This window comes from Kogia breviceps, chromosome 13, assembly GCF_026419965.1.
Source record: "Kogia breviceps isolate mKogBre1 chromosome 13, mKogBre1 haplotype 1, whole genome shotgun sequence".
Lineage (NCBI taxonomy): Eukaryota > Metazoa > Chordata > Mammalia > Artiodactyla > Physeteridae > Kogia > Kogia breviceps.
In genome coordinates, this window is record NC_081322.1 from 47,767,686 (window position 1) to 47,790,864 (window position 23,179).

At 38.7% G+C, this 23,179-nt stretch overlaps 1 long non-coding RNA gene across 1 annotated transcript in view; it reads right to left on the reverse strand.

Moving 5' to 3' along the window:
• LOC136792457 (uncharacterized) overlaps positions 1 to 9,133 on the reverse strand; it is a 188,784-nt gene extending 179,651 nt beyond the window's left edge. Inside the window, exon 1 of the long non-coding RNA XR_010836270.1 lies at positions 9,025 to 9,133. This is a non-coding gene — a long non-coding RNA (uncharacterized lncRNA). The remainder of the gene's footprint in view (positions 1 to 9,024) is intronic.
• Between the last annotated feature and the right edge of the window lie 14,046 nt (positions 9,134 to 23,179).

A 23,179-nucleotide genomic window follows, 5' to 3' on the forward strand; every position in this document is an offset into this window, starting at 1 on the left:
AAGAAGTAGAGTCTGCTCTCAAGCAGATCAGAATCTAGCAAAAGCACGAAACATATAAACAGCTAATGATAGCACAAAATAGTAAGGCTATAACCAATGTATGTACAAAGTGCTACAAGAATATGTCTATGAAAGGATGAGTAGGATTTATACAGGTAAGAGGGCAGGAAGGTCATTCTAAGCAGAAGAAACAACATAACCAAAGGAATGCCAAAATGGAAGGACATTGTGGGTTCAACTATTAGACAGAAGTGTGTTCGGTGCCTAACAGGAGGTGAGCAATAGTAGGGGAGATGGGCAGGGTCAGCTATATATTGTGTGGAGCCCTACACAATGAAAATGTGAGGCTTTTAGTTCAAAAAGCAGGGGGAAAAGTGCAGTGAAAGGTACTAAAAAAAAAGCTTTTACCTTTAAAAAAGAAAGTAATAGAATCATAATAGTGATATAGGACTAATGCATACTTGAAAATTGCAAAGAAGATTAAATATTTTTGGTGTCATAATTTTATGTACTATAATGAATAACAGTATTTACTAATGTGATATCTTAGTTTCTGGCTCATTTTTCTACAAATTCACTTACAAGGAAAAAAGAATTTGTACTCTTAGCAACTAAGAATTTGTACTCTTAGGAACTAAATTTCCAAACAATAATTAAAAGCAATTAATTAATTAATTGCTTTTAATTATTGTTAAAATAATTTTAACTATTGTTAAAATAAAATAATTTTAACATTGTTGATAATTTCTAGCGGCCTTTCTGCTGTTGCAAATTTACTGGAATTGTTCTCTAGGCAGTGACACTGAGATACAGTTCTGATAAATTATTTTATAATATAAATTTTAGTACATCTAGAACTGATAACTCTCAGAACAATTTTTTAAAAAGATTTGACTTTTTCTACAAATCAATTTCATGTAGATCTGAATTTAAATTTAAATGTAAATTTATACAATGACATTTTAATGTTTCCTGTGACATTTCCTAAAACTTGTGGAGGTTATATAAGAAGCTAAAAGTAGCTTCGTGATTTGCATATAATTCAAAATACCTGTTTATGCATTCCATCTCTGTGTCTTCAATTACAAGGAAAACTTAATTTTGTAATTGTCTTTTAATGGTTCATGTGAAGTGTCATATGAAAATAGCATTCTTTTCTATCAAATGTGATCATCCTTAAATTTAATTTCCATTTCTAAGCCTATGGATATTTGCTTTGTAATGTTGCAGCAGTTTTCAAAACCAGAAATTCAAAACTCCTTGAAAAATTCTAATAACTCCCTGATACGCTTTATTGCAATATGTGTGTGTACGTTTTGACTTTGTAATAATTTACTGACAAAGTTTATTGTCCCATCGCCAGAGTTCCTGAACCTGCCCTCAGTCTGGAGAGTTCATATTTGTGCAAATGCACAGGGATGGGTTCCAGGGATGGACAAGAAGCCCATCTCCCACCACCGTGCAGGTATTGACCCCATACAACACCTCTCTCCCAGGGCCATCATTGCCGCCACTGCTGCAGCTTCGGCTTCTACTGCTGCCACGACCACTGCCAATTTGGGTCCAGGTTCTAACCCTGGATGCCCCCTTGGGGACCCATGGCACCCCAGACTGTCCCAGGTACATGCCAGGGGGCCAGACCAGTGGCTCAGACATTAGCTGCAGCAGAGCTGAGCTCATGCTCGTGTAAGCTACAGTCTAATATGTCAGCACTGCTTATGCCCATGTTCTATTGTTACTTGTGTGGTAGCTCACAAAACACAAATTCAAAGATAAAATCATCAAGAATTTCAAGAAATCCATACCAGAGCCTTAGGATAGAGCCTTAGGATGGTGTCCCTTTTGAAAGCAAGGCCCTGTGTGACTGCATAAACCGCTTGCCTGAGAAGCATGCCTTGGGGATGGAGGATGCGAAGAAGGATAGAAAGTCTTCTCAAATAGTATGGGGACAAGTTTTAAAGCTCTTTAAATTCCTTAAGAAAGGGCTTCCCTGGTGGCACAGTGGTTAAGAGTCTGCCTGCCAATGCAGGGGACATGGGTTTGAGCCCTGGGCTGGGGACATCCCACATGCTGTGGAGCAACTAAGCCCGTGTGCCACAGCTACTAAGCCTGTGTGCCACAACTACTGAGGCCTGCGTGCCTAGAGTCCATGCTCCGCAACAAGAGAAGACATTGTAATGAGAAGCCCACGAACTGCAACGAAGAGTAGCCCCTGCTTGCCGCAACTAGAGAAAGCCCGCATGCAGCAAGGAAGACCCAACGCAGCCAAAAATAAATTAAAATAAAATAAATAAATTTATATTTTTAGAAATGCCTTAAGAAAGGGCACTAAAGATTTAGGCACTCAAGATTTTGAAGTACGAAAGGGACATTAAATTTGTACTTTAGAAAGATCACTCTGGTGTCGAATCAGGTAACAATACTAGTAGGTCACCTAAAAAATTTATATAATCTAAGCAAGTGATTTTGGGGCACTGGATTTAGGGACAATAACAGATGCAAGTCATAGCCATAGTATTTTGAGTACTAAATATGTGCTAGGCACTTTACAAACATTATTTCTAATACTCAAATAACCCTTTGAGGTACATATTATCCCCATTTTGCACCTGAGGCTGCTGAAACCCTCAGAGTCTAGTTTCCCAAAGTCATAAAGTAAGTGGAGCAGAGCCACCCTTAAGCCCTGAGCTCATGCTCTCCCCATCAGGCATCACTTCTTCTAAGCTCAAGGAGGACACCCCAGAATATGGTGACAGATCTATGTAAAACTTCAGGGAGAGGAAAGAGTCAAAGATTGCCTTAACATTTTCCCTTCCCTATCCTACACCCTCCAAAGTTCTCCAGCTTGTCCATGTTTATTTCAGGTGTATTTCAAAAGATCCTATGCCATAAAGAGGACTGAGGTCTAAAAGGGAAGCCACCGTAGTAGATTCTTTCAAGGTCATGTGTGCATAGTGCCAGACACATAGTTGGTATTCTGTAAATATTCCTTTCCTTTCCTTACTACTTCTCTAGTCCTGGTCTCACTGTGCTCAGGTTTGATTTAGTTTGGTTTAGATTTCCCTGTTTATTTCCCCTAAGCTGGTACCCCACCTAACTTTCCCGCTTGTGTCACTGATTGTAAATTTGCCCAAAGGGCCATGGGAAATGTGTGAATTTTCCATGCTGTGGAGACATTGCCCTCATTTGGTTCAGAAATAGTCCATGGGAAGGCATGGTTGGGAGAAATTAAAGAGATAAGCATGTAAATGAGTGAGGTGATTAGCACCCAGGCAGCATACAATAAATGTCAAAGCCCGTCAGCCACAAGAGAAGGATGTTTAAAGCGCTCTTCTATTACCTACCACAGAGCAGGTGAGAGCCTTCCCACAGTGAACATCCCTGGGCTGCACACATGCAATCAGTCACAGCCTCCAGTCTGAAAATCCCTATGCGTTTGTCATTCAACAAAAATGTTCCTGGACTACGACAAAGACACCAGGCTTGAGAGTTCCCATCCATTTAGCCGATAAGATCTCGGAATCTGATCATGTTGGGCTATATTATATTTCATCATATATGTAAAAACCAGGAGAGTGAGGCCCATTGAGTTATTTCATCAGGTCTTGGGCCAGCTCTTCACAACCAATGACATTCAGTTTAAGTCAGAAATTATTTTAGAACAGAAAGTTCCAAATGATCATTCCATTTCCCATTGTACCAATCCTCGTAGTATTCATTCTTCCTTAAGAAATGAATATAGACTATCTTAGCCATTTTTCAGGATTAAAACATAGTTCGACTTTACACTCACGTCCACAGAACAGCCGTTTAACGTGGGGGGGGAGGGGCACCCATATTTGCTGAGTGATGACCTCGCAGGCACACGCCTAGAAGCCCCTTTACACACATGTCCTCATTCACCTTCACAGTGACTGCTATCACCTCCATTTTACAGATGAGGAAATTGAGACTCAGAAAAGTGAAGTAATTGGCCACCTATCACAGCACTAGCACAAGGTGGAGCCAGAATCTGAGGTTAGTTCTCTTTAATTTCAAGTGACCTCCATGGGTTAGAGTTCAGACCTTGTGCAGGCATACACAATTTACTCCAAGTCACTTGATTAAGTGGAACAAAAAGCAAGCACATAAGTGCCAGTCTGTCCCGATCCAAAAATGTGGGCTTGCTATCTAACCCAGGTTCAATGTCATCTATTTCTTTTGTGACTTCTTATTTTCCTGCAGAACTCATCATTATGCTGCAAGTAATATAAACTTAATAAATGTTCGCTTCCTGGGGTTTGAGTAAAGTTCAAGTCATAGAACATAAATATCATTTTCATAACAGCTCATCAAGGTACATCAGCTTTTGTAGTAAACTGGGAAGTTATTGCTTCCCCAGTGATAATCCAGGCAAACTGAGAAATACCGTGAATTAGCTTGAGTTAAACAGTTGCTACAGTTGTGCCCTGTATACTCTGCTTAGCAACAACCGTCAGGTCTTCCAATGATGAAAGAGCCCTGGGAGCTGAGTCCTGAGCCGATGGAATGTGTGGAGCTCTGGGTGTGCTGTGTGCTGGAAGGAGGGAGATTAAAGGACTGGCAAGCGTGGGCTGGAAGGACAGGGCAGCACTGAAAGATGTGTGTGTGTCCTGTGCAGAGAGGAGGGCTGGGCCACACAAGGATATGAAGGACGAAGCCGAGCCAAAGGACACCTGGTTGATCTTTTGAAAGGAGGACGGGACGTTGTGGGAGATAATCGGACCCTTAAGCCACTCATCTAGGTGCATACCCTCTACTCCCTTCTCCTAACTCATTGCTCACCAAACCTGTGGAATCTCTCTAGAGATCATTTCCTTACATACTGGATCCCAAAGCTCAGGGGGTCATAATTACGCCTGCTGATCTGTCAGGGCCCTGAAGGGAGTCAGTCGCCATCCTTCCCACCCTGCCATCCTCCTCCTGCCTCTCCTCTCCTCAGCTCTCAGGTGCTTCCCTGAGACACAGACACGGTTGACAGCAGCAGGGCTCTGGCAGCATTCGAGAGGTGACCACAGGCTGCGTGGGTGAGCCTCCACCTTAGGGAGGTACTCTCCTCAAACGAGACAAATGACCTCCCCTCCCACCAAGGTGGGAGCTCCGTGAAGAAGACAGTAAACATTACCTGTAACCCCATCATCTAAAGAGACAACCACCATTAACATTTTAGTTATTTTCTTCCAGGCTTTAACTATATACCTAGAATTTTTCTTTTACAAAATTGGAATATCCATCTACATATATATATACATATGTATGTGTATTGTATGCAGATATAGATACAGGTAGTTTTATGCCTGTCTTTCACTTAAGATTATATAATCAGTGTTTTTTCATGTCGATAAATATTCTTAGGAAACAAGACTTTTCTTAACAACTGACTGTCATGTTATAAATACAACATAGCATTTAAATATTTGCCTGTTGTTAGACATTTGAGTTGCTTCAGGTTTTTATTATCAAAATATACTGTAATAAACATCTTCTATATAAATTTATCTGTATATTTATGTTTATTTTCATAAAATAATAACAGCTAATGTCCATTGCTTTTTACTATGTGCCTGACCCTGAGCTAAATGCTTTATGCATATAGCTTTATGCATATTCATTTAATTTTCACAGAAGTCTGTAAGGTAGGTTCTACAGTCATCCCCATTTTACAGGGGATGGATGACTTAGAGAGGTTAAGGAAACTGTCCAAGCTCACACTAGAAGAAAACAGGGGAGTCAGGGTTCAAATGCAGACAGTTTTACTCTGGAGCCTGAACTCAAAGTCAGCTGTAACTTCTTAGACAATTAAATTACACAGAATCAAAGACTACGAAGATTTTATCTACTAGTTTGTATGTTTGTCATAAAGTAATTCCTGCAAGTAGTATATGAGTGATATTAAATGAAAAATAAAAGACTTCTATACCCTCCTCCCCTACTCCCCAGACTTACTCCCTAAAAGCGGTAGTTAAACCTTCCTTGTTTTTACTTCTCTTTATTTTCAATGTTTTAAAACTGAATGATGATATGCCTAAAGATGAATCTTTATTCTATCCATCTAGCTGAATACTCAGTGGAATGCTTTCAATCTGAAGACTTGTGCCCTTTAAGTCTGGGAATTTTCTTCTACTTTTGTTTTTTTTTTTTTAACTTCTCCTTTTTTTCTCTGTTCCCTTTTTCAAAAAACTCCTGGAGGAACATCAGATTTTTTTTCTCACATCTCATCTAGCTGTTCTAGGTTCTGGGAAATTTTCTGGACATTATCTATCAGCCTTTCTATTTAATTCTGTCCACTTCAGGAATTTTATATTTTAACTTTTAAAAACTCTTTCCTTGTCATTTATTGGGTTCCTCAAGAGGAAGAAGCATATTCTGATATGGAGATTTGTATGAGGAATTTATTGAGGAGTGTTCGCTAGATCAATACCTGTTGATGGAAAGAGAAGGGAAGGGAAAGGAAGGAAGCAGGATAGGGCAGAGAGAGAAGTTAAACTGTGATGCATTCACAAAAAGACCTTACTCAGCAAAGGCATGAGGCACTATACATCCCACTGACAAGTCACTGACTTTGCGCTATCCCAGGGAGAGGGTGCTGTCGTTATGGATAGTGGGGCTAGCTGAGGTCCCATGAGCAGGAAAAGCAAACTCACACCCAGAATATGAGTTTATTCCAGGAAAGATGAATACCAGAGAGGTCACTGCTAGAAAGAAAAAATTTAAATGTTTTATTTCTGTGCAGTTTTTAAAAATATTTGCTTTAACCTATTTGTAATCCATTGAAGTGTAAGTTAATTCTGTACTACTTTGCCAGTCAGGCTTACTTTGTAATAATTTATGTTTCCTATCTTAAGTCTTCAACATTAAGGATATATTTAGGTAGCCCTAGAAGCTATGTCATTTTTCCCAAAATAACATCCTGACCCTAAACCATACAATCTGATAATAAGGAATTACTATCAATGAGACATTGTAAACAGACATAATATTTCTGAATCTGAAAAGTATTTGACCTGTCAAAGGAGCACTGGAGCAAAGGTCCACTGTCAGAGTCATACTTCCCATCATGACATTGACGGGCTTCTCTTACAAGCCTGAGTAAGGATCCTTCATTTGTCAGTCAGCAGTCAGCCTATCCTGCCTACGGGCAGGTCCTTCACTCTTTCTATTGGCCAGAGAGAGTGATGGAAGGCAGCAGCTGCTGCCTTGCTCAGTGCTAGGCTCCACCTCCACCCTACAGAGATCACTGACTGAAATGCATCAGAGACCACTCAGCTGTTCATTAAGGAGCCCACAAAGAGGGCCGGCATGCTGAGCACTTACAAGTGAACTGAATCTAGGAGGTCTAGTTCATAGAAAAAAAGTGTCCAGCCCCATCCCCTTTTCCCTTTACAAACACAGGGCACGAACTAGGGACTAGTGCTGCAGGCATATCAGGGAGTTGTGTGCAAACTGCCAAGTAAAAGGCCAACCTTAGTTCCTGAGAGAACACTAGGCAAAAGGAAAAGGGTTTGAACAGGCATTCTGGAGCCTAATGCTGGGTCAGCACTAATCGGTGGAGAGTGTTTCACAGAGTGGGGTTTGCAGCACTGTCAGGTGTGTCTTTGGAACGCCACTGTCACTAAATCTGGAAATAAAGTAAGGTGATAAGGAGGGACAAGAAAGAGGCAACATCCCATGGGTGCTAGGACCTCTCAGGGACCCTGGATGAATTTTATTCAGCTGCTTTTCTGAGAGTGCATATTTGGGGGGTATACTTAGTCTCAGGTTCTGAGGTGGGGCTCTCTGGATACTAGCATTCTATGCATAGGGCTGAGAAGCAATTGCTTTCTAAGAACTCCGATATTCCTGGATTTGGGACCCATATTGACCCTGGGACTCTTCCATTGAACAGCTGACCGGCCTCTACTGCGTATCAATAATCTCCAGAGGCTAAGCGATTGGGCTGGGCTGACAGCAGCATCTGCTGCTCGTCCATCATCTCTTCCGGCCAATAGAAGCAGGGCATGGTCCCCGTGGCCTGGGAAGGCCTTCACTCTCCCTCTCCAGTGGCTGTGCCAGATGAAGAAGTCATTACTACTCAGGGCTGGAAAAGAAACCAAGGATGTCTGGAGGGAATAAAAGAATGAGAGAACAGGATACAGGCAGCCAGTTGGTCACCAGGGCACATTACAGCCTCTGGGCACTCTTTCCAGATGCCTTGCATTTTTCAGTGTGCAGCCACTTTCCCCATCCCTTCACTGGGGAGAGTTCAAGGTTTCAACATCCCTGCATAATTCAGTCTTTAAGAGAGGGATAGGAATGTCTTGAGAAAGGGAAAGCAATGTGGCAACCCAAAAAGAGATTCAAAGTTTTCTCATTGTTTTGAGATTAACTCAGGAAGCTCCATGAGGAGCCGTGGGTTCCCAGGAGCCATGAATGTCATTTAGGGAAAGTGAGAAAGAAATGATGAGACAAGCAATCTTTCAGTGCTCCTTCAAATGCTCTCAGTTTGACCCAATTCTCTCTGTACTCAGGATATGTATATCTTTCATGGCTGCCCTGCATCACTATTTTCATGTTCTATTTCTCAAAAGCCTTACAGTTGTTAATAGTGATAATAACACTAATAATATCTTCCTCTTGAACCATGCACAGCATTTACAAAGATTGTTCACATCCATGACTTCATATGAAACCCTAGGAAAGAAAGACATGGTATCGTGCCCGTTTTAGAGACAAAAGCCAGAAAGGTCAAAAAAGGTGTGAGCAGCCCCAGGTAGAAGACCTGATAAGAGCCAAGGTGGAACTTGACCTCAGACGTTATGTTTCTAAGTCCAGGTTTCTTTCCACACTCATGGCTCATATGACATCAGCACTTTCCACAACTCAAGTAACACAAGTCAGCTATGATCCAGAAGTAGGGGCAATGGAGTATGTTTCTGCCATGATGTCATTGCCCTGAAGGAAGTTACATCTACGCCACCAGTGTATATGTGTGTGTATGTGTAATAAAATTGTAATCTTTCCACTCACCAGATCAATGGCTGCTGAAATGGAGTTGTTGACGGAATCTCAGCTTTTTATGAACTCCTTTATTCCCTCTCATTTGGGATTTGGTATCATTTTCTCAAATCCTTGGGAACTGAAAAAGGGACAAAGTAATTGACAAAGTCAGTCAGTTGATTTATGCTGAGATCTGAAAGATAGAGTTCTGTTCGTGTGTACATATGTGTGTGGGTGTTTTAAAAAGCAGTGTGATTCACTTTTTTAGCCTATAGAAAACAATTCTTAACATTTAAGAGGAGAATTCATGCAGGAAAACATTTAGATATGGAAGTACAGACACTGCAGAAAGTTAGCTGTCCTTAAACTATCGTCAACTTCCAATAAATGACATGTTTCATTTTTCCCTTCCTCGGGATCAATGTTTTTAAATGTCCCCTTCTTTGTCCATTTCCTCTTTTCATAAAAATGAGCATACGACAATAAAATATTTTTCCTTATCCTCTCAAAAAATACATAAGAAAGGATTCTACCACTAGCTTAAACCAAATAAAATAAAGCAGCATGACCAACAAGTATCTCATTATTTTGAGGACAATCTTTTTGCTGATTTGACTTTCCACACCAATTAAGAGATTTGGATTAGGCAATGAAGCTTGGAGAGTCTTTCACAGTAACACTTAGCAAACTTTAATTCATAAACCCTAGAGTGCATGACACCCAACAAAAAACATCCACAAAGCACATCAGTTAAGAAAGAAGAATAACAATCCTTGATCTCTTTTAGATAACTGTCAGAAAGATTAGGGATAAGACCATTATGAATATATAAAAATGGAAATACCACTAAGATCCTAATTATTCTCTCTACTAAAAGAACAATGAAAGCTTCAATTTTTCCCAAATTCAATCCCAAGACAGACTTGTCTTCCACCTCAAATCCATTTTCCTCTCAAGTTTTAGGAACTGAAACAAAAAAAGAGGGAAGAGTAGGAAAAAAAAGTAGGAAAAAGTTAAAACCCATAGCCCTCAAGCAGTAGTCACCTCCTGCCAGCACAAATAAACTATAAAGGGTATTGAACCAATTGCATCATTTACTCTCTTATTAAGGTATTTCTTAAAGTATAATGAAAGATTGTCTTCATGATCGATTCTTGAATAAGCTTAAGTGGGAGTTCTAGAATAATGTATGATCAATTCAGATTGTCCACACTAAAAAAAGAAAAAGAATTCTATCATTCAATGTGCCTTTAATACAAATCACAGTGGGACTGTAATATTTAAAAAGTAATTCACAATGCCAACTCCTATAATATATAGAGCAGTGATTCTCAAACTTTATCATGCATCAAAATCACCTAAAGAAGTTATGAAAACAGATTGCTGGTGTTGCCCCCCAGAGCGTCTGACTCTGTAGGTCTGGAGTGGGATCTGAGATTTGCATTTGCAATGTGTTTCCAGGTGATGCTGATGCTACTCGTCTGGGAACCACTCTTTGAGAATCACTGCTATAGAGGAATTAACTTAATAGGAAATAACAGAGGGCCTTTGGCTTTGGGCTGAGTAAATTCATTGATGAAATAAAGAAAAAAATTTCAGAATGGAAACTACATTCATTCAACAACTATGTAAGTGCTCACTGTAGGTCAGTAACTGTTCTAGATACTGGAGATACAGTGGTGACCAAAACAGTCAGGGTCCCTGTTCTCATTGGGCTTATGTTCTCTTGGGAAGATGCATGATAAGCAAGTCATCGTGAGTGGTAGAAAGAGAAATGAAGAGGGGATAGAAAAATGACAGAGGTGGGGTCCTTTTGTGCAGAGACTTGAATTTAGCAAGGAAACAAGATGAGATCAAGAAAGACTGCCAGAGCATTCTAGGCAGGGGAGTAACAAAGTTCAAAGGCAAAGTGTTTTGCTATTGCTGCTATCTATTTTCGCAGCCCATCTTCAAGATCAGCTTTGGCCAATGAAGGCATTTTTCACAGGAAACTCGTATGTTCTTAAAACTTCACCTTCATACACTAAAAAGCACTCATGCAAGTTCTAGAACTGAAAAAGGAATTGAATAAACTGCCAAACAATGGATTCAACAAAGAAATTAAATGTCAGTATAGAATATTAGTGTAATATTATTGAAAGAATAGTATCATTTGAACAGTATTTAGCCAAAGTCAGCATTGTCAGTATGATATATACAGACTACTGAAAATTTTCTTGATTTAATAGAAAGGATTTCAAAATTTGATGCTAGAATAACCAAACATTTAAGGTAGATGAAAAATACTAATAATAAAACAAAGGATTACTGTCTAGTGTGGAGAATTCAAAGTGGGATTATTAATTTAATGAGTAATAAAATGAAAGAAATTATCATAGATAAAATTTGAAAAAACAAGTTTTACTCAGTTCAGCTAAACTGTACCAGAGATAAAAGTCATGTTGAAAGATTAACATTGAGTTTATGTATCGTTGATCTACCAGAGAAAAAAAACAAGAACATCACAAGTAATTAGTTACACCTAATAAAAAACTAAAGGTTTTAACTCTGTGAAGAAAGAAACAACAATTTTAAATTTTAGACATTAATTTTAAAAGTCTAGAGAGGGAGACTAAGAAAATGACATTAACATTGTTGGTGAAGAAAAGGGTATACAAGCCACAGTTTTAGCTGAAAACCAGGAAGTGTTCTTTGTGCCAAGTACAATGTATATTTCGAGTTTATCACTAAAAGACATGGCCTCAAGTGTGCAGATAGTAGTGACTTTTGGGGAACAATTTAACAATTATTTATAATATATTCTAGATCTGCTCAAAAATAGAACATTTTGATGAAACATATCAATTGTGACTTTAAAAAATATTTTTGGCCACAAAACAGAGTACCTGACTACATTGTTAAGAAAATTAAATTTAATTTAGTTGAGATATGAGATGCACAAAGAGTCTTGGGCCAAATCATATAATATCCTCCAGGAATGAATCATGGACATTGAAAGGATATGAAATTAATTTTAAACTACTTGTAGTAGCCACAGTTATTGGTATAAACAGTTGCTTGCTATTAATGTTAGCAAAATTTACCAAAATGTATATAACTTTAGCAATTTCACTTTGTAAAGGATTTTTTAACTTTTAAAAAAATTAAAGACAGTATTTAAATTTAAAGATATATAGGGCTTCCCTGGTGGCGCAGTGGTTGAGAGTCCGCCTGCCGATGCAGGGGACACGGGTTCGTGCCCGGGTCTGGGAAGATCCCACATGCTGCGGAGCGGCTGGGCCCGTGAGCCATGGTCACTGAGCCTGCGCGTCCGGAGCCTGTGCTCCACAACGGGAGAGGCCACAACGGTGAGAGGCCCACATACCACAAAAAAAAAAAAAAAAAAAAAAGTGTGTGTGTGTGTATATATATATATATATATATATAATGCTATAAACGTAACATTCCAATAAATTATAAGGAAATTAAAACATGAGGGGAAGTTCACCTGACTGAAGTTAATTCACATATAAATAATAAATGAATTTCCATTTATACTATTTTCTGACCATTATTGATCAAGTTATAGTTGATCGATATACTGCTATTTTTTTTGGAATATATTGATATTAAATTTTTTGAAAGAAAACATACACAGTATTTGATTTAGATATTACTTTTAGAGATGGTGAATATCATTATATAAATCAGAGCAATATAGAAGATGAAATTAAAATATCTTGTAATATTTTCTGTAAAAATGGTAATTTCTCATATGCTAAACCATAGCAATGTTTGAATCTGATTTGTTAAATTCATGGTTCATTTCCAAATGTAATTATTTCTTTAAGAACCTATTGAGAATTCCAGTTGGTACTGTCTCAGTAGAGCAATGTTTCTCCAAATTGAAATTGATAAAACCTATCAAAGATCTACAATGACTCAAAGAAAGTTATTTGGTTTGACATTATTGCTAATAGAAAACAAATATTGTTAAACTCTTCATGATAATAACATAATTAGCGATTTTGCTGAAATGAAGGCAAGAAAATGCATGTTTTGTCATATTTTGCTATGTTGTTACTCATCCAAACATCCTCAACACATCAAAAGAATACCTAAATATGTGCGATAATAATTAAATCCAGTTGTGATGTATTTTTGCCTAATTTAAGTCACTGTGGGTTCTGTATTATGCTAGCTCCTGTGGTAATAATGGCAAGCAAAGGGAGACATTATCCCCCTCTCATGGAGTTTAAAAGCAAGTGGGAAGCATAGAAATCGATCAAATATTCATGCCACTGAATATTTTATTTCAACGTAAGTTCTGAGATAAAATCATGCTTCCATTGAAAGAGGATTAGTGATTTTGAGAATGTATGGAAAGGTTCGAAAAGGTAGTCTTAAGTGCAACATAATACAGCAATTCTGGAACTTAGTAGGCAAACTAAAGGAAAGCACGAATGAGAATAAGGCTCAGAAGTGAAGGTCGCTCACATCTCAGCTGCCTCAGAGTCAGGCAGCTCAGAGTGGGAAAGAGACTCACTCTATGACTAGGAAATAACCTGTCTGATGGCTTTATTCTTTGTATAAATCATGGCTTACTTCTTGATCTTAAAAAAAAAAGAAGGTAAAAAGGGAATATTCAAAAAGTAGAAACAACTCAAATATTCTTCAACAGGTGAATGGGTAAGCAAATTGTGATACACCAATATGATGGAATACTACTCAGCAATAAAAAGGAACAAACTATTAATTCACATAACAACTTGGATGAATCTCAGATGCATATTGCTAAGTGAAAGGAGCCACACCAAGAAAGGCTACATACTGCATGATTCCATTTATATGGCATTCTAGTCTGGATACAGCAAAGCTACAGGCACAGAAAAGATATCAGTGGCTGCCAGAGTCTAGGAGTGAGGGGGCCAGGAGTTGACTGCAAAGACACTTGAGGGAATTTTTTTTAATGATAAAACTTCGGTATCTTAATTTTGATGGGGGTTATATTCTTGTTTACATTTGTCAAAACTCATGACTATGCATTGCCAAGGGTGAACTTTTCTGTATGCAATTTACCTTAATTTTAAAAAATCACTTCAATGTACCCAAAGAAAAAGAGAAAGAAAAAATATAAGGAAGTGTTGAAATGTTACAATGTTATAACTTGGTGATTCTTCTCTAAATTCTTGCATCTTCAGTTTTTGACACCCCACTCACTAACTGTGAAACTTAGATCATAACTGCAAGTTGGAAGTGAAGAGTAAGTACAAGTAATTGATGAATCCTCAAACTGTCTTGACAGACCTCAGCAATTAGACTGGAAATGCAAATGCACAGTTCACTTATTTATTCCACTCCATTTAAATTGTGATGTATACTTATGTCTCAAATTTAACCCAGACTAAAAAGGCATCTCACTTGAAGCCTATCGTCTTATGTAGAAATGGAATGTGTTAAGTAAAATGTTTTGAAAGTCCTGATGAGACTGAAGAACATAAATGAGCAGTTACTATAAGCAGTAACCTAATCTTCTGGCAGTTGTAAAGGAGCTGAACTTTTACAATAAAGGTTTAGGGGAAAATTGTCTGGAATTGGTTGCCATGATAATCCTTTGGAATAAATTGGTATGGTGACCCAATTTAACAAACATGGGCTTCAACCATGCAACAGGTAAACAAAGAACACTTGTTCCTGAAGATAATTATACTCTGACTTTCAGAGTAAAGTGTATTTGATTACCTAAGCTAAAGTAGATTTCCTTCCTTTTCCAGCAGCTGACAATCATAAGACATGAGGTGCAATTGTGATTTCCCCAGGCCACTTCCCAAAGAGCTTGCCAGTCTACCCTCCCCTGCAAGGAAATCCCAAATTTTAACAAGCAGACATTTTTTTACTCAAATTGCTGGATACTTTCCAATACTACTGACCAGTTAGGAGATGGTGAATTAGTATCTCCTCTTTTTCCTCTATCTAACTTTTATTAGACTTCATATACAAATATGAATTACCCCATAGAACAGATGTGAATTCCTTTCACCATAAAGAAGAATCTAGATAACAGAAGCAAGGAAAGATAAACAGTACTAGACCCAACTGGATATACTTTCTCTACTGCTATAATTTTCCCAAACTTGAATCTTTTAAAGTTGAAAAGATTTAAATTTCCTTTAAACAGTCACATACAATGTCTTTAAAAATGACTTCAGGAATAGGTTCAGATGCTTCGTGTTGAACTTTGCAAGCAATATTTGCCATTGTATTCCATCATAAGCAATTTCTTTTAGAAAATAAAAAAGAGGGAACATCCCCAACTCTTTATACAGTTAGCATAGTCTTGATAACAAAACAAGTTAAACATACTACAAGACAGAAAAAATACAATTTCACTCATGAACAAATTCCTAAATAAGATATTCACAACCAAATCCAAAAAATTATGAAAAATATGAGACATCATCACCATGGTTGGTTAATATTAGTAAATCAATTGATGAAATTCTCCACATTAACAGATTAAGGAGAAAGTTTGTCTGGTCATCTCAATTAATTCAATGTGATAAGTAAAATCATCTTCATTTACAGAGGATATTATTGTCTACATAAAATATACTGGAAAAATTTATAAGTAAACTATTGGTATTTATAAGCAAATTTAGCAAGGCAGCTGGATAACAACAACAACAAAAAATCAATGCACAAAGCATAAATAAAGACATAGAGACATAGATGTAGAGAACAAAGGTATGTATACCAAGAGGGAAAGGGGTGGGGAGGGAGGAAGGAACTGGGAGGTTGGGATTGACATATATATTACTGATACTATGTATAAAATAGACAACTGATACAAACATACTATATAGCACAGGGAACTCTACCTAATGCACTGTGGTAACCTAAATGGGAGGGAAGTCAAAAAGGGAAGGGATATCTGTATGTGTATGGATGATTCATTCTGTTGTGCAGTGGAGGCTAACATAACATTGTAAAGCAACCATACTCCAATAAAAATTAATTTAAAAAATCAATGCACAATTGTATCTGTCTTTACCAGCAACAATAAATTAGAAATTTTATTTTAAAAACATACCATTGGGCTTCCTGGTGGCACAGTGGTTAAGAATCTGCCTGCCAATGCAGGGGACATGGGTTCGAGCCCTGGCCCGGCAAGATCCCACATGCCGCGGAACAACTAAGCCCGTGTGCCACAACTACTGAGCCTGCACTCTAGAGCCTGAAAGTCACAGCTACTGAGCCTGCATGCCATAACTACTGAAGTCCATGCACCTAGAGCCCGTGCTCCGCAACAAGAGAAGCCACCGCAATGAGAAGCCTTCACACCACAATGAAGAGTAGTCCCCGCTCGCCACAACTAGAGAAAAGACCACACACAGCAACAAAGACCCAAAGCAGCCAAAACTAAAATAAATTAAATAAAAATTTTTAAAAAGATACCATTAACAAGAGCAACCAAAAATGGAGAATGCCTAGGGATACATCGTGAAAGACATTTTAAAAGACCTAAATAAATAAAGAGCTATTTCCTGTACTTGCACAGAAAGACCCAATGGCAAAAAGATGTCACTGATCCTCAAATTGATCTGGAAGATTTTTCATGGAACCTAGCAAGCTAATTTAAAATTTTATACGGTAATTCAAAATACAAAAATATCCAAGATGCTCTAAAGATAAACTACAAGGTATGGAAATATACCCTACCATAAAGGAGTGGTAAGACAAGCCAAAATGGGAGAAGATATTTACATCGCATATAACAAGGAATTAGTATTCAATATATATGTAAAACTCCTATGAATCTAAAAGAAAAAAACAAGCAACTAAGTAGAAAAAAATGTGCAAAATACATGACAGACATTTCATCGAAGAGAAGACATTAATGGCTGTCATAAGTAATCAAGAAAAAGAAAATGAATATAAGACTTCAATACACACATAACATATTGGGCAATTTAAAAATCAAGACCATGTGCTGTGGAGAATGTTTAGTAATGGGAACTCTCTTACCCCTTCTTGGTGGGAGTATAAACAGGTACAATCAATTAGAAAAACATTTTGGCATTACTTAGTAGAGTTAAACATGCATAAACCCTATGATTAGCCATTTTTCTCTCAATTATAATATACTTTAGAGAAATTCTTGTACATGTATGTACCAGGAGACAGGCCCATACCTGCGTTTTTTTCAATATCAAAAAACTATGAACATTGGGAACTCCCTGGAGATCCATTGGTTAGGACTCTGCAGCTTCACTGCCCAGGGCCAGGGTTCAATCCCTGGTTGGGGAACTCCCGTGGGCTGGGTGGCACAGCCAAAAAAAAAAAATACTGTGAACACCTGAAATGCCCCTTAACAATAGAATGAATAAAACTGTAGTTTTATTCTCTACAACAGACTATATACAGCAATGTACACAGGAGAAAATAAATGGACTACACCTTTACATATCAACATGGATGAATAGAAAAAACATAAATACGAGTGAAAGAAGCAGGTCACAGAAGAACACATGCAGTATGAGTAAATTTACATGAAGGTCATAAGGAGACAAAACTAAGTATATTGTCTAACCATGCCCATCATAGATGGTAAAACAAGGCTAAATAGACAATGAAATGCTTTAAACATTGAGATTCTTTTCTCACTCAGTTGGATCTCTAAATTTTAGAGATCGGTTCTTCATTTCTGCAGTGGTCAAGACTTTGGTTATGAATTGTACACTAAGCCCATGGCACTCCAATCCATGTTATTGTCTACAATGTACAAGAATATCTATCTCAAAAGAAGCCTAAGAAGAATGGCCAGTAGCCTCTAACTTCATGTGGTAGAGATAATTTACAAATTTAGTTTCTTACTGTCAGCCTATAATGAGGGCATAATTGTTAGACACAAAAAGAAAATAAATACAAAGACTACTGCTATGATAAACCTGTTGAAATCTAGTTAGTACATTCAAGTTGTTCATACAGTTCAAAGTTTATCAAGATATAAGATATTAATAGATGTTTAAAGTCAAGGCCCTGCTAAGTAAATATTGGATCATTATAGAACCATTAAGATAACTGAGAATTTATGGAGAATTTCCCTAAATAAAACCTAAATCTAAGTAAATCCTTCTTGTGACTCAGAGTGAAAAACTATGCTAACCAGCTTTTAGAGAAGAGGTCATGGAATCAGTAAAATGCAAATATGAATTCTGGCTCTCTCACCCTGTGACTTCAGAAGGATTATTGAACTCCTAAAGATATCAGCTCCCTAATATATAAAATTAAGATAATAGGGCCGTTAGAAAAATTAAATAAAATATATGCAAAGTGCCTACTAAGTATTCAAAATGTTATTTATTATTAATGCAATTATTAAAATATTATATCGGTAACAACTAAGTTAATCTGGAGCCCTGACAATTTAGAATGTCCAAAAGACATTTTTCTTATCGTTTGAGTCATAAAAGTTTTTATTAAATGAGTTCATTGGCCTAAAGATTCTTTATGCAAAGAAAATAGAGGTCTAAATCAATGTATTGATTAACTGGAAAACTCAACTGTTTCTTTTGCTTCCGAAAAAATTTGTATGTGCAGGTATATCTTGAAGCGGTAGGGTGTAAGTTTTCAGAAACTCCAAGGGACAGACATCTTTTCATCTCTCAGAAAGATGCATTTCAAACCTTATTCAATAGTTAAGCAAAAAATTAGCTCATCTTAAGGAAGCATCCTGATTTCAAATTACACTACAAAGCTACAAAAATCGAAACAATATGGACTGCCACAAAGACAGATACATAGATCAATGTAACAGAATAGAGAGTGCAGAAGTTAATTCACGGAGGAGCTTAAAGATGGCGGAAGAGTAAGACATAGAGATCACCTTCCTCCCCACAAATACATCAGAAATACATCTACATGTGGAACAACTCCTACAGAACACCTACTGAACACTGGCAGAAGACTCAGACCTCCCAAAAGGCAAGAAACTCCCCACGTACCTGGATAGGGCAAAAGAAAAAAGAAAAAACAGAGACAAAAGAATAGGGACGGGACCTGCACCAGTGGGAGGGAGCTGTGAAGGAGGAAAGGTCTCCACACACTAGGAAGGCCCTTTGCGGATGGAGACGGTGGGTGGCGGAGCGGGGAAGCTTCAGAGCCACGGGGCAGAGTGCAGCAACAGGGGTGCAGAGGGCAGAGCGGAGAGATTCCGCACAGAGGATCGGTGCCGACCAGCGCTCACCAGCCCAAGAGGCTTGTCTGCTCACGCGTCGGGGTGGGTGGGGGCTGAGCTGAGGCTCAGGCTTCGGTCAGATCGCAGGGAGAGGACTGGGGTTGGCAGCGTGAGCACAGCCTAAAGGGGCTAGTGCACCACAGCTGGCCGGGAGGGAGTCCGGGAGAAGTCTGGAGCTGCCGAAGAGGCAAGAGACTTTTTCTTGCCTCTTTGTTTCCTGGTGCTCAAGGAGAGGGGATTAAGAGTGCCGCTTAAGGGCTTCACCGGTGGCGCAGTGGTTGGGAGTCCGCCTGCCAATGCGGAGGACCCGAGTTCGTGCCCCGGTCCGGGAGGATCCCACATGCTGCGGAGTGGCTGGGCCCGTGAGCCATGGCCGCTGAGCCTGCGCGTCCGGATCCTGTGCTCCACAATGGGAGAGGCCACAGCAGTGAGAGGCCCGCGTACTGCAAAAAAAAAAAAAAAAAAAAAAAAAAGAGTGCCGCTTAAAGGAGCTCCAGAGATGGGCGAGAGCTGCGGCTATCAGCACAGACCCCAGAGACAGGCATGAGACGTTAAGGCTGCTGCTGCCGCCACCAAGAAGCCTGTGTGCAAGCACAGGTCACTCTCCACACCTCCCAGGAGCCTGTGCAGCCTGCCACTGCCAGGGTCCCGTGATTCAGGGACAACTTCCCGGGGAGAACACACAGTGCGCCTCGGGCTGGTGCAATGTCATGTTGGCCTCTGCCGCCGCAGGCTCACCCCGCATCTGTACCCCTCCCTACCCCCGGGCCTGAGTGAGCCAGAGCTGCCTAATCAGCTGCTCCTTTAACCCCGTCCTGTCTGAGCAAAGAACAGACGCCCTCAGGCGACCTACATGCAGAGGCGGGGCCAAATCCAAAGCTAAACCCCAAGAGCTGTGCGAACAAAAAAGAGAAAGGGAAATCTCTCCCAGCAGCATCAGGAGTGGCGGATTACATCTCCACAATCAACTTGATATACCCTGCACCTGTGGAATACCTGAATAGACAACGAATCATCCCAAATTGAGGAGGTGGACTTTGGGAGCAATGATATATATATTTTTTTCCTTTTGCTCTTTTTGTGAGTGTGTATGTGTATGCTTCTGTGTGTGATTTTGTCTGTATAGCTTTGCATTTACCATTTGTCCTAGGGTTCTGTCTGTCCGTTTTTTTATTTGTTTTTTTAGTATAGTTTTTAGTGCTTGTTACCATTGGTGGATTTGTTTTTTGGTTTGGTTGCTCTCTTCCTTCTTTCTTTCTTTCTTTTTTTTTTTTTTTTGTTACTTTAAAAAATTTTCTTTAATAATTATATTTTTATTTTACTAAATTTATTTTATTTTACATTTTGTCTTTTCCTTTCTTCCTTCCTCCCTCCCTCCCTCTCTCTCTCTTTCTTTCTTTCTTTCCTCCCTTTTGTTCTGAGCTGTGTGGATGACAGGCTCTTGGTGCTCCAGCCAGGTGTCAGGGCTGTGTCTCTGAGGTGGGAGAGCCAAGTTTAGGACACTGGTCCACAAGAGACCTCCCAGCTCCATGTAATATCAAACAACAAAAATCTCCAGGAGATCTCCATCTCAACCCCAAGACCCAGCTCCATTCAACGACCACCAAGCTCCAGTGCTGGACACCCTATGCCAAACAACTAGCAAGACAGGACCACAACCCCACCCATTAGCAGAGAGGCTGCCTAAAATCATAATAAGGCCACAGACACCCCAAAACACAGCACCAGACGTGGACCCGCCCACCAGAAAGACAAGATCCAGCCTCATCCACCAGAACACAGGCACTAGTCCCCTCCACCAGAAGACTACACAACTCACTGAACCAACATTAGCCACTGGGAGCAGACACCAAAAACAACGGGAATTACGAACCTGCAGCCTGCGAAAAGGAGACCCCAAACACAGTAAGGTAAGCAGAATGAGAAGACAGACAAACACATAGATGAAGGAGCAAGGAAAAACCCCACCAGACCTAACAAATGGAGAGGAAATAGGCAGTCTACCTGAAAAAGAATTCAGAATAATGATAGTAAAGATGATCCAAAATCTTGGAAATAGAATGGAGAAAATACAAAAAACGTTTAACAAGGACCTAAAAGAACTAAAGAGCAAAAAAAAACAGTGATGAACAACACAATGAATGAAATTTAAAATTCTCTGGAAGGGATCAATAGCAGAATAACAGAAGCAGAAGAACGGATAAGTGACCTGGAAGATAAAATAGTGCAAATAACTACTGCAGAGCAGAATAAAGAAAACAAAATGAAAAGAATTGAGGACAGTCACAGAGACCTCTGGGACAACATTAAACACACCAACATTCGAATTATAGGGGTCCCAGAAGAAGAAGAGAAAAAGAAAGGGACTGAGAAAATATTTGAAGAGATTATAGTTGAAAACTTCCCTAATATGGGAAAGGAAATAGTTAATCAAGTCCAGGAAGCACAGAGAGTCCCATAAAGGATAAATTCAAGAAGAAACATGCCAAGACACATGTTAATCAAACTATTAAAAATTAAATACAAAGAAAAAAATATTAAAAGCAGCAAGGGAAAAACAACAAAAAACATACAAGGGAATAATCCCCATAAAGTTAACAACTGATCCTTAAGCAGAAACTTGGTAAGCCAGAAGGGAGTGGCAGGACATATTTAAAGTGATGAACGGGAAAAACCTACAACCAAGATTACTCTACCCAGCAAAGATTTCATTCAGATTTCATGGAGAAATTAAAACCTTTACAGACAAGTAAAAGCTAAGAGATTTCAGCACCACCAAACCAGCTTTACAACAAATGCTAAAGGAACTCTAGGCAGGAAACACAAGAGAAGGAAAAGACCTACAATAACAAACCCAAAACCATTAAGAAAATGGTAATAGGAACATACATATTGATAATTACCTTAAATGGAAATGGATTAAATGCTCCAATCAAAAGACACAGACTGGCTGAATGGATACAAAAACAAGACCTGTATATATGCTGCCTACAAGAGACCCACTTCAGACCTACGGACACATACAGAGTGAAAGTAAGGGGATGGAAAAAAGAAATGCCATGCAAATGGAAATCAAAAGAAAGCTGGAGTAGCAATTCTCATATCAGACAAAATAGACTTTAAAATAAAGACTATTACAAGAGACAAAGAAGGATACTACATAATGCTCAAGGGATCAATCCAAGAAGGAGATATAACAATCGTAAATATTTATGTACCCAACATAGGAGCACTTCAAAACATAAGGCAAATACTAATAACAGCCATAAAAGGGGAAATCGACAGTAACACAATAGTAGGGGACCACTTTCACCAATGGACACATCATCCAAAATGAAAATAAAGAAACACAAGATTTAAATGATACATTAAACAAGATGGACTTAATTGATATATATAGGACATTCCATCCAAAAACAAAAGAATACAGTTTTTTCTCAATTGCTCATGGAACATTCTCCAGGATAGATCATATCTTGGGTCATAAATCAAGCCTTGGTAAATTTAAGAAAATTGAAATCATATCAAGTATCTTTTCCGACCACAACTCTATGAGACTACATATCAATTACAGGAAAAAAATCTTTAAAAAATACAAACAAATGGAGACTAAACAATACACTACTTAATAACCAAGAGATCACTGAAGACATCAAAGAGGAAATCAAAAAATACCTAGAAACAAATGACAATGAAAACACTGTCACCCAAAACCTATGGGATGCAGCAAAAGCAGTCCTAAGAGGGAAGTTTATAGTAATACAATCCTACTTTAAGAAACAAGAAACATCTCAATTAAACAACCTAAACTTACACCTAAAGAAATTAGAGAAAGAAGAACATAAAAACCCCAAAGTTAGCAGAAAGAAAGAAATCATGAAGATCAGATTGGAAATAAATGGGAAAAATATGAAGGAAACAATAGCAAAGATCAATAAAACTAAAAGCTGGTTCTTTGAGAAGATAAAC